General features: G+C 44.8%; 1 protein-coding gene and 1 pseudogene across 1 annotated transcript in view; one reads left to right on the top strand and one right to left on the bottom strand.

Moving 5' to 3' along the window:
* LOC139254085 (zinc finger protein 271-like) overlaps positions 1 to 17,418 on the bottom strand; it is a gene marked incomplete at its 3' end in the record, with an annotated part of 222,481 nt that overhangs the window by 137,206 nt on the left and 67,857 nt on the right. The gene's annotated exons all lie outside the window — the stretch shown is intronic.
* Positions 4,162 to 17,418, top strand: part of LOC139254078 (zinc finger protein 271-like) — a 28,284-nt pseudogene continuing 15,027 nt past the window's right edge.

The following is a 17,418-nucleotide window of genomic DNA, read 5'->3' as shown; positions in this document are numbered from 1 at the left end:
ACAGTCCCAGGGTTGGACGCCCATGTACAGTCCCAGGGTTAGAATCCCCACGTACAGTCCCAGGGTTAGAATCCCCATGTTATTCCCGCACTAGACCCTGTTCCTGTTTATATTACACTACACCCTGTCTCTATTTATATTACACTACTTTTTCTGCTAACGTGGATAACCTCACATTTTCCTACATTATACTCTGGGGTGCCACAGGGATCAGTGCTGGGGCCTCAACTATTTACAATCTATATTAATGACTTGAATGTAGATACAGAGTGTAATGTAGCCAAATTTGCTGATGATACAAAGCTAGGTGGGAAAGCAAGTTGTGAGGAGGACACATAATCTATAAGGGATATAGATAGGTTAAGTGAATGGGAAAAAATTTGGCAGATGGAGTATAATGTGGGAAAATGCGAGGTTATCCACTTTGGTAGGAAGAATAAAAAATCAAATTATTATTTAAATGGAGAGAGACTACAAAATGCTGTCGCAAAGAGGGATCTGGGGATCCTTGTACATGAAACACAAAATGTTAGCATGCCAATGCAGCAAGTAATTAGAAATCAAATGGAATATTGGCTTTTACTGCAAGGGGATGGAGTATAAAAGTATTGAAGTCCTGCTACAACTGTACAGGTCTTTGGTGAGACCACACCTAGAGTACTGCGGACAGTTTTGTTCTCCTTATTCACAGAGGGATATACTTGCAGTAGATGCTGTTCAGAGAAGGTTCACTGGGTTGATTCCTGAGATGAAGGGGTTGAATTATGAAGAAAGGTTGGACTTATACTCATTGGAGTTTAGAAGAATGAGAGGTGATCTTATTGAAACATAAGATTCTGAAACATATAAGGCTTGACAGGGTAGATGCAGAGAGGATATTTCCGCTTGTGGGGGAATCTAGATCTAGGGGGCACAGTTTCAGAATAAGGGGTCACCCATTTAAAACGGAGATGAGGAAGAATTTCTTCTCTGAGGGTTGTAAATCTGTGGAATTCTCTACCCCAAGGAGCTATAGAAGCTAGGTCATTGAATATATTTAAGGTGGAGTTAGACAAATTTTTGAAATATAGTGGAGTGAAGGGTTATGGGGAGCAGGCAGCGAAGTGGAGCTGAGCCCAGGATCAGATCAGCCATGAACTTATTGAATGGCGGAGGAGGTTTGAGGCACCAAATGGCCTACTCCTGCTCCTATTTCTTATGTACTGCCCCTCTGACACTGTCCCAGCTAACACTCCCAGGGTACATGCAGCATGGATTTGATGCAGCATAGATCTATCATCACTATTCTCAGGGCAGGTACAGCACGGGTTAGGTGCAGAGGAAAGCTCCCTCGCCACTCCACAGAAGAGACAGCACGGGTTCGATATAGAATAAAGCTCCCTCCTTCAAACACGACTGGGGTAGGTACAGCATAGGTTACATACAGCAATAAGCTCCTTCTACACTGTCCCATCAAACACTCCCAGGGCAGGCACAGCACAGATTAGATTCAGAGTAAAGCTCCCTCGACTCAAGCCCATAAAACAATCCAACAGTAGGTGCAGCACGGCTTACATACAGAATTAATCTCCCTCTACTCCCTCCTGGGGCAGAGGCAGCATGGGTTAGATACAGAGAAAAGCTCCCTCTGCACTGTCCCATCAAACACTCCCAGGGCAGGTACAGAATGGGTTAGATACAGAGAAAAGATCCCTCTACACTATCCCAAACACTCCCAGGGTAGGTACAACATGGCATAGATATAGAATATATCTCCCTCTACACTGACTCATGAAACAATCCCAGGGCAGGTACAGCACGGTTTTGCTACAGAGTAAAGCTCCCTCTATAACATTCATTCCAAAGCTTCCAGGGGCAGGTACAGTACAGGTTACATACAGCAAAAATGTCCCTCTACACTTTCCGGTCGAATACTACCAGGGCAGGTACAGCAGGAATTATATTCGGAGTAAAGCTCCCTCTGCACTATTCCATAAAACAATCCAAGGGTCAGTGCAGCAAGGCTAAGATACAGAATAAATCTCCCTCAACACTGACCCATTAAACACTCCCACGACAGGGACAGCACTTGGTAGATATAGACTAATGTCCCCACTACACTCCCACAAGGCAGGTTTTGCACAGGTCATATACAGAATAAAGATTGCTCTACACTTTTCTAAACAGTCCCAGGACAAGAACAGTTCTGGTTAGATACAGAATAAAGCTCACTCTACACTGTCTCATGAAACAATCCCAGGTCAGGTACAGCACGGGTTAGGTACAGTGCAAAGCTTCCTCTATACTATTTCTTCAAAAGCTTCCAGGGGCAGATTTCTCTACTCTATTCCATTAAACAATCCAAGGGTAGGTACAGCAAGGCTTAGATACAGAATTACTCTCCTTCTACGCTGACCCATTAAACACTCCCATGGCAGGGACAGCACATTATCACATTGCTGTTTGTGGGGGAGGGAGGGAGGGAGCAGGGAGCAGCGCAAGCCATTCCAGGAGGGCCACTGGGTAACGTCACCAGAACCCAGGTCGCCGATTGGAGCGTGGGAAGGATCATCGGTGGGGCCCAGGTACAACAGGAGGGGCGGCAAACAGCAGAGGAGTGGCGGGAGATCATAGAGTGAGGTGATCGAGGCCCAGGAGGGGCGAGAGTTCAGGACCCAGAAGAGGTGAGGGCCCAGGGGCAGCACGGGCCAGCCCACACTGCGATCTATTGTCAATAAGAGTCTGTGTGTGAACAAGGTCTGTGCAACAGAGCTGGTCTCCAGCAGTTTTGGTTAGCGCTGGCCACTGGACAAGACCTTGCTCGGTCAAGCCCGTGTGGTGGCTGGTGTGCAACGGCCACCCCACGTTAAAATAATCCACCCACAGGCATCTTTCACCCTTCAATATGTAGTTCACAACCTGAAATATCATGTCCCTCATTGAAGCACCTGTGAACTCTTTACCTCTTTGGTGTGGAAGCAGGTCATCCTCGATACAAGGGACAGCCGAATACTATACTAATACGATACTACCACTCCCACTCTGACTTCTACGCCCTCAGCCTCCTACACTGCTCCAATGAAGCACAATGCAAGCTCGAGGAACAGCAGCTCATCTTTTGTTTAGGCACTTTACAGCCTTCCGGACTCAACATTGAGTTAAACAATTTTAGGCCATAATCTCTGCCCACATTTTGTTCCATTTCCTCGTCCTTTACTTTTTACAAAATCTCCCCTCCCCCCCCCCCACCCCCACTCTTTATATTGCTTCTCTCTGTTGTCCATGGCAGCAGGCAATTATTCTCTCTCGACTCATCTTTTGTTTCCTAACTTCTGCTATTACCCTCTCAATTTGGCCATCATCCCCTTTGTCAATCAAATCTCTTCTGCCTCCCACCCTGTCACAGACCTTCCCTTTTGTTCTTTCCACCCCCTCCCCCTCCTACTTTCAGGGCCCCAGCACATCCTTAAGAATCTGTTACATTTCGAACTATTGCCTGTTCTGACGAAGGGTCATCGATCTGAAATGTTAATTCTGTTTCTCTCTCCACAGATACTGCCTCATGCGCTGAGATTTCCAGCATTTTCTATTTTTGCTTTTGTATTTGTGTAGAACTGCACGCAGCCAGAGTTGGTGGTGAAAACTGGGAGCGGAGAACAAACTGTCTTGAGGCGTGTGATGTGTTTGGATTTCAGCACAGGGAGGAGAAAGTGTGTATGGGACGGGGATTTAGAGTTTTGGAGGAGCAAGAGAGGAAAGGATCTTCCATAGAAACTGTTCTGAATTTCTGTCCTGTATTTACAGTGATGAGTTCTGTAATCTCTTTTTAGATGGGTATTAGAAGGGGAGGATTTGCAGACGGGAAACTCAAACCAAACTTCACATCAATTCGATTCCTCATCACCTGAATATCATCGGCCTTTGACTGTAGAAGGAGAAATATTTGTCTGTTCTGTCTCTGGGAACAGGTTACAAACATCAGTGAGACTGGAAAGGCACTGAGACACACAGACCTGAGTGAGAGTGTTCCAGTGCACTTTCTGTGGAAAGAGCTTTAACCAGTTATGCAGCCAGAAAAAACATTGCACCATTAACAGCGGGGAGAAACCGTACACATGTACTGTGTGAGGACGAGGCTTCAACTGATCATCCAACCTGGGGACATACAAGAACACACGTACCATGGAGAAACCGTGGAAATTTGGAGACTGTGGAAAGGAATTCAATTCCCCATCTGAGCTGGGAATTCATCGGCACAGTCACACCAGGGAGAGGCCGTTCAGTTGCTCTGAGTGTGGGAAGGGATTCACTCGGTTATCTACCCTGCTGAGACACCAGTGAGATCACACTGGGGAGAGGCCGTTCACCTGCTCCGTGTGTGGGAAAGGATTCACTCAGTCATCCAGCCTGATGACACACCAGCGAGTTCACACCGGGGAGAGGCCGTTCATCTGATCTCAGTGTGGGAAGGGATTCACTTTGTCATCCAGCCTGGTGATACACCAGGGAGTTCACACTGGGGAGAGGCCGTTCACCTGCTCCTTGTGTGGGAAGGAATTCACTCAGTCATCCTCCCTGCTAACACACAAGCGAGTTCACAGTGGGGAGAGGCCGTTCACCTGCTTTGTGTGTGGGAAGGGATTCACTCGGTCATCCTCCCTGCTAACTCACAAGCGAGTTCACAGTGGGGAGAGGCTGTTCACCTGCTCCGAGTGTGGGAAGGGATTCAGTAGTTCAACCAATCTTCTAACGCACCAGGGAGTTCACACTGCGGAAAGGCCATTCACTTACTCTGAGTGTGGGAAGGGATTCACTTGTTCATCCAACCTGCTGAGACACCAGCGAGGTCACAAGTGACTGTAGGGGTTGGACTCTGCTGTTTTTGCTGAAGTTAATAACCCCTACAATTGGTCTGGAGTTTAATATTTTGATATTTCAAAATAACACAGTGTGTCAATATTTGATATCTCCAAGATAAGAGGAGACTACTTGATGTCCTGTTACTGACTGTTCCACTTTTGGGCCTTTTCTACTTTCTAATTCAAGATTAGTTCAGCTCTCATACCTTCGGTTAGTCTTATGGACAAGTCCCAGCTCCCAATACCTTCCAGACTGCCTCTCCTAGTCTTGCTAGCCAGGGAAGGTATAGGTAGCATACCTGGGATCATTAAACACAAAACCCAGTATGTTAGTCACTTTAAGAACATAAGAATATAAGAAATTGGAGCAGGAATAGGCCATTTGACCCCTCGACCCTGCTCCGTCATTCAATAAGATCATGGCTGATCTGATCATGTACTCAGCTCCACTTCCCTGTCTGCTCCCCATAATCCTTCACTCCCTTATTGTTCAAAAATCTTTCTATCACCGCCTTAAATATATTCAATGACCCAGCCTCCACAGCTCTCTGGGGCAGAGAATTGCACAGATTTATGATCCACTGAGAGAAGAAATTCCTCTTCATCTCAGTTCTAAATAGGCGACCCCTTATTCTGAAACTATACCCCGAGTTCTGGATTCCCCCACGAGTGAAAATATCCTCTCTGCATCCACCTTGTCGAGCCCTTGCATTATCTGATATGTTTCAATAAGATCACCTCTCATTCTTCTGAGTCCAATGAGTATAGGCCCAACCTACTCAACCTATCTTCATAAATCAACCCCCTCATCTCCGAAATCAACCTAGTGAACCTTCTCTGAACAGCCTCCAATGCAAGTATATCCTTCCTTAAATACGGAGACCAAAACTGTACGCAGTACTCCAGGTGTGGCCTCACCAATACCCTGTACAGTTGTAGCAGGACTTCTCTGCTTTTATAGTCTATCCTCCTTGCAATAAAGGCCAACATTCCATTTGCCTTCCTGATTATTTGCTGTACCTGCATACTAACTTTTTGTGTTTCATGCACAAGGACCCACAGGTGTCTCTGTACTGCAGCACTTTGCAATTTTTCTCCATTTCAATTATAATTTGCTTTTCTATTATTTCTGCCAAAGTGGATAACCTCACATTTTCCCACATTATACTCCATCTGCCAAATTTTAGCCTGTCTATATCCCTTTGCAGATTTTTTGTGCCCTCCTCACAATTTGCTTTCCCACCCATCTTTATATCATCAGTAAACTTGGCTACATTACATTCGGCCCCTTCATCCAAGTAATTAATATAGATTGTAAATAGTTGAGGACCCAACACCAATCCCTGCGGCATCCCACTAGTCACTGCTTGCCAACTGGAAGATGACCCATTTATCCCAACTGTTTTCTGTTAGTTAGCCAATCCTCTATCCATGCTAATATATTAGCCCCAACCCCGTATCTTGTGCAGTAATCTCTTATGTGGCACCTTATCCAATGCCTTCTGGAAATCGAAATACACCACATCTACTGGATTCCCCTTATCCATCCTGCTCTTTACATCCTCAAAGAAGCAAATTTGTCAAACATGATTTCCCTTTCATAAAACCACGCTGACTCTGCTTGATGGAATCATGCTTTTCCAAATGTCCCGCTACTGCTTCCTTAATAATGAACTCCAGTATATTCCAAACGACAGATGTTAGGCTAACTGGTCTATAGTTTCCTACTTTTGTCTGTCTCCTTTTTTAAATAGGGGCGTTACAGTTGTGGTTTTCCAATCTGCTGGGAATTTTGGTAGATTACAATCAATGCATCCACTATCTCTGCAGCCACTTCTCTTATGATTCTAGGATGTAAGGCATCACGTCCAGGGGACTTGTCCACCTTTAGTCCCATTATTTTACCAAGTACTACTTCATTAGTGATAGTGATTGTATTAAGTTCCTCCCTACCTATAGCCCCTTGATTATCCATTATTGGGATGTTTTTGGTGTCTTCTACTGTGAAGACTGATACAAAATATTTGTTCAATGTCGCTGCCATTTCCTTGTTCTTCATTATTAATTCCCCAGTCTCATCCTCCAGGGGAGCAACATTTACTTAAGCCACTCTTTTCCTTTTTAACCCTCTTTAAAATGTGCCTCATTGACCAAGCTTTTGGTCACCTTTCCTAGTATCTCCTTATGTAGCTCTGTGTCAAATTCTATCTGATAATACTCCTGTAAAGCACCAGGGGCCATTTTACAATGTTATTTCAAGGCTGAGATAGATACGTTTTTGAAGTTTCAGGGAATCAAGGGATATGGAGATCGGGCAGGAAAGTGGAGTTGAGGTCGATGATCAGCCATGATTTTATTGAATGGTGGAGCAGGCTCGAGGGGCCGTATGGCCTATTCCTGCTCATAACACTTATGTTCTTAAAGGCATTATATAAATGCAAGTTGTTGTTGTCTATAAAGGAAAGAGAAATAGTGATGGGTCAGGGAGAACACTTGACCAGAACTGGGAGATATTGGCAGATGGACAGCTTATAGGGAGCAATCGAGTGAGGGAGAGAGAGAGAGACCATGTACACAACAAATGAACTGTAAATTGGGTGGGGAAGAGGAAGTGGGGAACTGACAGCAGACAAAAAGAGGCACAATGGGAGAAAGTAGAGAAATAAAAGATATACAGAAAATAAAAAGAAAGACTTGCATTTATTTAGCACCTTTCACGACCACCAGATGCCCCACAGCGCTTTACAGCTAATTAAGTTCTTTTTGAAGTGTAGTCACTGCCATAATGTAGGAAACCCAGCAGCCAATTTGCAATGTGATAATGACCAGATAATCTGTTTTACTGATGTTAAAGGAAAATATTGGCCAGGGTATCGGGGATAACTCCCTTGTTCTGCTTGAAATAGTGCAATGGGATCTTTTACGTCCACCTGAGGGAGCAGTCTGGGCCTCGGTTTAACAGCTTATCCAAAAGACAGCACCTCCGACAGTGCAGCAGTCCCTCAGCACTGCACTGGAGAATCAGCCAAGATTTTTGTGCTCATGTCTCTGGAGTGCGACTTCAACCCACAAACTTGTGACTCAGAGACAAGGGTGCTACCAACTGAGCCATGGCTGACACATACTAAACATAGTTAAAGCAGATTAGCTCAGTTGGAGATATTAGAGGTGTTATCAATGCTTAGATATTTTTTCTATTCCTCAAAATCAATAACATTTTTGAATGTTCAGATCAAGGTTCACAGATTAACATAAGAAATAGGAGCAGGAGTAGGCCATTTGATCCCTTGAGCCTGCTCTGGCATTCAATAAAATCATAGCTGATCTGATCTTGACCTCAACTCCACTTTCCTGCCTGCTCCCCACAACTCTTGACTCCCCTGTAGTTCAAAAATCTCTCTTATCTCCCCTTTAAATATATTGAATGACTCAGCCTCCACAGCTATCTATGATAGAGAATACCAAAGATTCACGACCCTCTGAGAGAAGAAATTCCTCCTCATCTCCGTTTTAAATGAGCGACCCTTTATTCTGAAACTATATCCCCTAGTTCTAGATTCCCCCACGAGAGGAAACTTCCTCTTTGCATCTACCCTGTCAAGCCCCTTCAGAATCTTATACGTTTCATAGAAACATAAAAAATAGGTGCATCAGTAGGCCATTCGGCCCTTCGAGCCTGCACCACCATTCAATAAGATCATGGCTGATCATTCCCTCAGTACCCCTTTCCTGCTTCCTCTCCATACCCCTTGACCCCTCCCCCCCCCCAGCCGTAAGGACCATATCTAACTCCCCCTTGAATATATCCAATGAACTTGCATCAACAACTCTCTGCGGCAGGGAATTCCACAGGTTAACAACTCTCTAAAGAAGTTTCTCCTCATCTCAGTTCTAAATGGCTTACCTCTTATCGTAAGACTGTGTCCCCTGGTTCTGGACTTCCCCAACAATGGGAACATTCTTCCCGCATCTAACCTGTCCAGTCCCGTCAGAATCTTATATGTTTCTATGAGATCCCCTCTCATCCTTCTAAACTCCAGTGTATAAAGGGCCAGTTGATCCATTCTCTCCTCATATGTCAGTCCAGCCATCCCGGGAATCAGTCTGGTGAACCTTCGCTGCACTCCCTCAAGCAAGAACATCCTTCCTCGGCTTAGGAGACCAAAACTGAACACAATATTCCAGGAGAGGCCTCACCAAGGCCCTGTACAACTGCAGTAAGACCTCCCTGCTCCTATACTCAAATCCCCTAGCTATGAAGGCCAACATACCATTTGCCTTCTTCACCGCCTGCTGTACCTGCATGACAACTTTCAATAACTGATGTACCATGACACCCAGGTCTCGTTGCACCTCCTTTTTCCTAATCTGTCACCATTCAGATAATATTCTGCCTTCCTGTTTTTGCCACCAAAGTGGATAACCTCACACTTATTCACATTACACTGCATCTGGCACTCACCTAACCTGTCCAAGTCATCCTCCTTACAGCCCACACTGCCACCCAGCTTAGTGTCATCTGCAAACTTGGAGATATTACACTCAATCCCTTCATCTAAATAATTGATACATATTGTAAATAGCTGGGGTCCCAGCACTGAGCCCTGCGGCACCTCACTAGTCACTGCCTGCCATTCTGAAAAGGACCCATTTATCCCGACTCTCTGCTTCATGTCTGTCAACCAATTCTCTATTCACGTCAATACATTACCCCCAATACCATGTGCTTTAATTTTGCACACCAATCTCTTGTGTGGGACCTTGTCAAAAGCCTTTTGAAAGTCCAAATATCCCATATCCACTGGTTCTCCCTTGTCCACTCTACTAGTTACATCCTCAAAAAATTCTCGAAAATTTATCAGGCATGATTTCCCTTTCCTAAATCCATGCTGACTTGGACCTATCCTGTCACTGCTTTCCAAATGCGTTGCTATTTCATCTTTAATAATTGATTCCAACATTTTCCCCACTAGTGATGTCAGGCTAACCAGTCTATAATTCCCTGTTTTCTCTCTCCTTTTTTAAAAAGTGGTGTTACATTAGCTACCCTCCAGTCCATAGGAATTGATCCAGAGTCGGAAAATGATCACCAATGCATCCACTATTTGTAGGGCCACTTCTTTAAGTGCTCTGGGATGCAGACTATCAGGCCCTGGAGATTTATCAGCCTTCAATCCCATAAATTTCCCTAACACAATTTCCTGACTAATAAGGATTTCCTTCAGTTCCTCCTTTTCGCTGGACCCTCGGTCCCCTAGTATTTCCGGAAGGTTATTCCTTCGTGAAGACAGATCCGAAGTATTCGTTCAATTGGTCTGCTATTTCTTTTTTCCCCATTATAACTTCGCCTCATTCTGACTGCAAGGGACCTATGTTTGTCTTCACTAATCTTTTTCTCTTCATATATCAATAGAAGCTTTTGCAGTCAGTTTTTATGTTCCCAGCAAGCTTCCTCTCATACTTTATTTTCCCCCTCCTAATTAAACCCTTAGTCCTCCTCTGCTGAATTCTACAATTCTCCCAGTCCTCAGGTTTGCTGCTTATTCTGGACACGTTATATGCCTCTTCCTTGGATTTAACACTATCCCTAATTTGCCTTGTTAGCCACGGTTGAGCCACCTTCCCAGTTTTATTTTTACTCCAGACAGGGATGTACAATTGTTGAAGTTCATCCATGTGATATTTAAATGTCTGCCATTGCCTATCCACCATCAACCTTTTAAGTATCATTCAGCAGTCTATTCTAGTCAATTCACGACTCATACCATCGAAGTTACCTTTTCTTAAGTTCAGAATCTCGTCTCTGAATTAAATGTGTCACTCTCCATCTTAATAAAGAATTCTACCATATTATGGTCACTCTTCCCCAAGGGGCCTCGCACAACAAGATTGCTAATTAGTCCTTTCTCATTACACATCACCCAGTCTAGGATGGCCAGCCCTCTGGTTGGTTCCTCGACATATTGGTCTAGAAAACCATCCCTAAATCCTCCTCCAATAACCAGTTTGGTTAGCCCAATCCATATGTAGATTAAAGTTGCCCATGATAACTGCTGTACCTTTATTACATGCATCCCTAATTTCTTGTTTGATGCTGTCCCCAACTTCACTACTACTGTTTAAGGCCTGTACACAACTCCCACTAGCGTTTTATGCCCTTTGGTATTCCGCAGCTCTACCCATACAGATTCCACATCATCCAAGCTAATGTTCATCCTTACTATTGCATTAATTTCCTCTTTAACCAGCAATGCTACCCCACCTCATTTTCCTTTCTGTCTATCCTTCCTGAAAGTTGAATACCCCTGGATGTTGAGTTCCCAGCCTTGGTCACCCTGCAGCCATGTCTCCGTAATCCCAATTATATCATATTCGTTAATAGCTGCCTGCGCAGTTAATTCTTCCACCTTATTACGAATACTCCTCGCATTGAGGCACAGAATCTTCAGGCTTGTCTTGTTAACACACTTTGTCCCTTTAGAATTTTGCTGTAATGTGGCCCTTTCTGATTTTTGCCTTGGGTTTCACTGCCCTCCACTTTTACTTTTCTTCTTTCTATCTTTTGCTTCAGCCCCCATTTTACTTTCTTCTGTCTCCCTGTATAGGTTCCAATCCCCCTGGAATATTAGTTTAACCCTTCCCCAACAGCACTAGCAAACACTTGCCCTAGGACATTGGCTTCGGTCCTGCCCAGGTGCAGACCGTCCAGTTTGTACTGGTCCCACCTCCCCCAGAACCGGTTTCAATGTCCCAGGAATTTGAATCCCTCCTTCCTGCACCACTCCTCAAGCCATGTATTCATCTTAGCTATCCTGCAGTTTCTACTCTGACTAGCACGTGGCACTGGTAGCAATCCTGAGATTACTACCTTTGATGTCCTGCTTTTTAATTTAACTCCTAGCTCCCTTCAATAAGATCACCTCTCATTCTTCTAAACTCCAATGAGTGTAGGCCCAAGCTGCTCAAGCTTTCTTCATAAGACGACTCCTTCATCTCAGGAATCAACCTAGTGAACCTTCTCTGAACTGCCTCCAATGCAACTATATCCCTCCTTAAATAAGGAGACCAAACCTGTATGCAGTACTCCAGGTGTGGTCTCACCAGTACTCTGTGCAGTTGTAGCAAGACTTCTCTACTTTTGTACTTCACCCCCTTGCAATAAAGGCCAACACTCCATTTGCCTTCCTAATTGCTGTACGTACATGCTAACGTTTTGTGTTTCAAGCATAAGGATCCCCAGATCCCTCTATACCGCAGCATTTTGTCGTCTCCATTTAAATAATAATTTGCTTTTGTATTCTTCCTACCAAAGTGGACAACCTCACATTTTCCCACATTATACTTCATCTGCCAAATTTTTGCGAACTCACTTAACCTATCTATATCCCTTTACAGATTCTTTGTGTCCTCCTCACAACTTGCTTTCCCACCTATCTTTGTATCATCAGCATATTTAGCTGCAGTGTCACCAGATGGTAACAAATACCTTTCAGGCAAGTGTGCCCATGCACAACAAATATGAAATAAACAGTAATAACTATGTAGACATAAATCATAATGTGATTGGGGAGATGAATTATCACCTCTTTAACCTGCGTTGCTCACGGGTCGTGGAATGTATCACACCTTTCACATGGACACCACATGCTACAACACAAGACTACATGCCTGTTAAACGACAGAAGCAGCATTCTATAGACAGAGCTAATTGATCACACAACCAACGGATCAGATCAAAGCTCTGCAGTCCTACATATCTTCTCGTGAATGGTGGTGGACTATTAAACTAGTAACAGGAGGAAGAGGCTCCATGAACATTTCCATCCTCAATGATGGCAGAGTCCAGCATTCACAAATATCTTCAGCCAAAAATGTTGAGTGCACGATCCTTCTCTCCATCCTCTAAAGTCAACAACCACAACGCCTTACATTTATAGACCTCCTTTAACATAGTAAAACATTACCAGGCGCTTCACAAGAGTCTTTACAAACAAGATTTGACAGTGAGGCATATAAAACGATGTTAGGTCAGGTGACCTAAAGCATGATCAAAGAGGTAGGTTTAAAGGAACGTCTTAAAGGAGAGAGAGGTGGAGAGTTGGAGAGATTTAGGGAGGGATTTCCAGAGTTTCGGATCTAGACAGTTAAATGCATGGCCACCACTGGTGGAGCGGATCAAATCAGGATACAGCATTGGCGAGAATTGGAGGAACGCAGAGCTCTTAGATGTTTGTAGAGCTGGAGGGCTTTACAAAGAAAGGGAGGGGCAAGGCCATGGATGGATTTGAAAATAAGAATAAGAATTTTAAATTGGAGGCATCGCTGGTCTGGGAGCCAGTATAGTTTGGTGAGCACAGGTGTGAGGATGAACAGGACTTAGTGCGAGTTAAGATACAGGCAGAAGCATTTTAGATGAGTTGAAGTTTATGGAGGGTAGAAGTTAGGAGCCCGGCCAGGAGAGCATAGAAACATAGAAAATGGTTGCTGTAGTAGGCCATTTGGCCTTTCGAGTCTGTACCACCATTCAATATGATCATGGCTGATCCTCTATCTCAACACCATATTCCCACTTTTCCCCATACCCCTTGATGCCTTTTGTTTCTAGAAATCTATCTATCTCCCTCTTAAATATATTCAGTGACTTGGCCTCCACAGCCTTCTATGGTAGAGAATTCCACAGATTCACCACCCTCTGAGTGGAATAATTTTTCCGCATCTCAGTCCTAAATTTTATACCCCGTATCCTGAGACTGTGACCTCTTGTGCTAAACTTCACAGCCAGGGGAAACATCCTCCCCGCATCCAGTCTATCCAACCCAATCAGAATTTTATACGTTTCAATGTGATCCCCTCTTATTCTTCTAAACTCTAGTGAATACAGGCCTAGTCGACCCAATCTCTTCTCATACAACAGTCCTGCCATCCTCGGAATCAGTCTGGTGAACTTCCTCTGCACCCCCTCTATGGCAAATATATCCTTTCTTCGGTAAGGAGAACAAAACTGCACACAATATTCCAGGAGCGGTCTCACCAAGGCCCTGTATAATTGTAGTAAGAGATCCTTGCTCCTGTACTCAAATCCTCTTGCAATGAAGGCCAACATACCATTTGTCTTCCTAACTGCTTGCTACACCTGCATGTTTGCTTTCAATGACTGGTGTACAAGGACCACTGTAATAATCGAGCCTGGAGACAACAAAGGCATGAAGGAAGATTTTAGCAACAGATGAGCTGAGGCAGGGGCGGAACTGGGTGATATTACAGAGGTAAAAGGAGGAGGTCTCAGCTAATCTACTGCTGAAACACACAACCATGCCTCTGTTGCCTCTAGACTTCAGTGTTCCACTGTTCTCCTGATACCTTCAAAGATTTATGTGCATACACACCAGGTCTCTCCGTTACTGTACCTCCTATAAAATTGTACCATTTCATTCATATTCCCTCCTCATTTTTACTACCAAAATATATCACTTCACACTTCTCTGCATTAAATTCCATCTGCCACGTGTCTGCCCATTCCACCAGCCTGTCTATTTCCACCTGAAGTCTGTTACTACCCTCCTCATTGTTTGCTACAGTTCCGAGTTTCGTGTCATCTGCAAACGATGAAATGATGCCCTGTATACCTAAGTCCAACCCATTAATATACATCAAAAAGAGCAGTGACCCCTGGGAAATACCATTGGATATTTGCCTCCAGTCTGAAAAATAGCCGTTCACCATTACTCTCTGCTTTCTGTCCTTTACCCAATTGTGTATACATGCTGCCACTGTCCCTTTAATCCCATAGGCTTTAATTTTGCTAACAATTCTATTATGTGGTGCTTTATCAAGCGCTTTTTGTCCATATACACAACATCAACCACATTACCCTCATCAACACTCTTTGTTATTTCATCAAAAACTCAATCAAGTTAGTCAAACATGACTTGCCTTTAACAAATCCGTGCTGACTTTCAGATTTTAGCCCATACTTTTCCAAATACAAATGAATATTGTCCTGGATTATTGTATCTAACAGTTTCTCCACCATTGGCGTTAGTCTGACTGGCCTGTAGTTGTTGGGTTTATCCCTCTCCCCTATTTGAAACAGAGGTGTAACATTTGCAATCCTGCAGTCCTCTGGCACCACTCCAAGGAGGATTGGAAGGTTGTGGCCAGAGCCTCCACAATGTCCATCCTTACTTCCCTCAAAACCTAGGATGCAGCCTGTCTGGACCAGGTGACATTTCTATATTGAAGACTGCCAACCTTTTAAGTCCCTCTTTATCTAATTTTATCCTATCCTATATTGTTACTGCCTCCTCCTTTAATAACTCCTTGACATTTGCCACCTTCCAATCCTCGGGGACCGTTCTGAAATCTAGGGAATTCTGGAAGATCAAACCAAGATTCGAGAAGTTATTGGTAAACTCCTTCAGTCTTTAATTTGGGATAAAGTTAATTACAAACTGGCAGAACAAGGAGAATCGCTGTCCCTTTAACTACTACAAGCCCCTGTGTGGAGGACAGGGGGAGATACAGTCATCCCAGGAACTGTCGCAAAACAGAATTAGAGACCCTGTCCCTTTTATTGATGAATTTTAAATGTCTATATTAAAATCTGAGCCAGTGGGTTGAGACCAAGAGCTTTGTGCCCAATAAGGGGAATAAAGGCCCACAGCCTCCCCTGACCCCAAGGCCCAGGCCCTGAACAAGGGACTGCACAAAGTCACGCCCTGCGGATCAGCTAATCAGCTGGTACTGACTCTCAATGGGGTACAGTTTCCTCTGGCACTAACTCTCACTTGGGTTCAGTTTTCTCTGGCACTGACTCTAACTGGGGTACAGTTTCCTCTGGCACTGACTCTCACTGGGGTACAATTTCCTCTGGCACTAACTCTCACTGGGATACAGTTTCCTCTGGCACTAACTCTCACTGGGGTACAGTTTCCTCTGGCACTGACTCTCACTGGGATAGTTTCCTCTGGCACTGACTCTCACTGGGGTACAATTTCCTCTGGCACTAACTCTCACTGGGGTACAGTTTCCTCTGGCACTAACTCTCACTGGGGTAGTTTCCTCTGGCACTGACTCTAACTGGGATACAGTTTCCTCTGGCACTGACTTTCACTGGGATACAGTTTCCTCTGGCACTAACTCTCACTGGGGTACAGTTTCCTCTGGCACTGGCTCTCACTGGGATACAGTTTCCTCTGACACTGACACTCACTGGGGTACAGCTTCCTCCAGCACTGACTCTCATTGTGTACAGATTAGAGGGAGCTTTACTCTGTATCTAACCCGTGCTATACCTGCCCTGTGATTGTTTGATAGGACAGTGTAGAGGGAGATTTAACCTGATACTGGTCAGGAGCTGTGGGTGGAAAGTTTTCAGCGCAGTGACAGATCACACTGCTGCTGAACTTTAATTGATCATCATCATCATCATAAAATGAGTTCTTAGGTGGCTGAACAGTCCAATATGAGAACCACAGTCTCTGTCACAGGTGGGACAGATAGTCGTTGAGGGAAAGGATGGGTGGGACTGGTTTGCTGCACACCCTTTCCGCTGCCTGCGCTTGATTCCTGAATGCTCTCGGCGATGAGACTCGAGGTGCTCAGCATCCTCCCGGATGCACTTCCTCCACTTCGGGTGGTCTTTGGCCAGTGACTCCAGTGTCAGTAGCAGTTTATCTGAGAGGCTTTGAGGGTGTAACATTTCCTTATAACATTTCCTCTGCCCACCTTTGGCTCATTTGCCTGAAGGAGTTCCGAGTAGAGCGCTTGCTTTGGGAACTTCGTGTCTGGCATCGGAACAAAATGGCCTGCCCAGCAGAGCTGATCAAGTGTGGTCAGTGCTTCAATGCTCAGGATGTTGGCCTGGTCAAGGACGCTAACATTAATGTGTCTGTCATCACAGCGGATTTGTAGGGTCTTGCGGAGACATCGTTGGTGGTATTTCTCCAGCGCCTTGAGGTGTCTACTGTACATGGTCTATGTCTCTGAGCCATACAGGAGTGCGGATATTACTACAGCCCTGTAGACCATGAGCTTGATGGCAGTGTTAAGGGCTTGGTCTTCGATCACTCTTTTCCTCAGGTGGTCGAAGGCTGCGCTGGCGCACTGGAGGCGGTATCATCAATGTCTGCTCTTGTTGATAAGAGGCTCCCGAGGTATGGGAAATGGTCTACGTTGTCCAGGGCCACACCGTGGATTTTGTTGACTGGGGGGCAGTGCTGTGCGGCAAGGACAGGCTGGTGGAGGTCCTTTGTCTTATGGATGTTTAGTGTAAGGCCCATGTTTTCGTATGACTCAGTACACCTTAATTGGTAAGCTGCTAGCAGCGGGGTCGGAATGGTCACGGACCCTGGCCGAGCTTGTTGCAGAGCAAACAGCAAGTCTGCAAGTGAACTGTTGGTCTGCAGGGGAGAGGCTTTGCAGAAAACAATAAGCGGCACTTCCTGTCAGAAGGTGGATCTCTATTATTATTTTTAGTCTTGTGTGTGTGTGTGTGTGTGTCTCGAGTTGCACAATGTCTTTTTTCACTGAACGGTCACAAGAGAGCGCTCTTGGAACTGTGTCTGTGTGCAGCACCCAT

The sequence above is a fragment of the Pristiophorus japonicus genome, unplaced genomic scaffold (assembly GCF_044704955.1).
Source record: "Pristiophorus japonicus isolate sPriJap1 unplaced genomic scaffold, sPriJap1.hap1 HAP1_SCAFFOLD_532, whole genome shotgun sequence".
Classification (NCBI taxonomy): Eukaryota; Metazoa; Chordata; class Chondrichthyes; family Pristiophoridae; genus Pristiophorus; species Pristiophorus japonicus.
The sequence above is the reverse complement of the archived record's forward strand: the minus strand, read 5'-3'. Positions and strand labels throughout refer to the sequence as shown.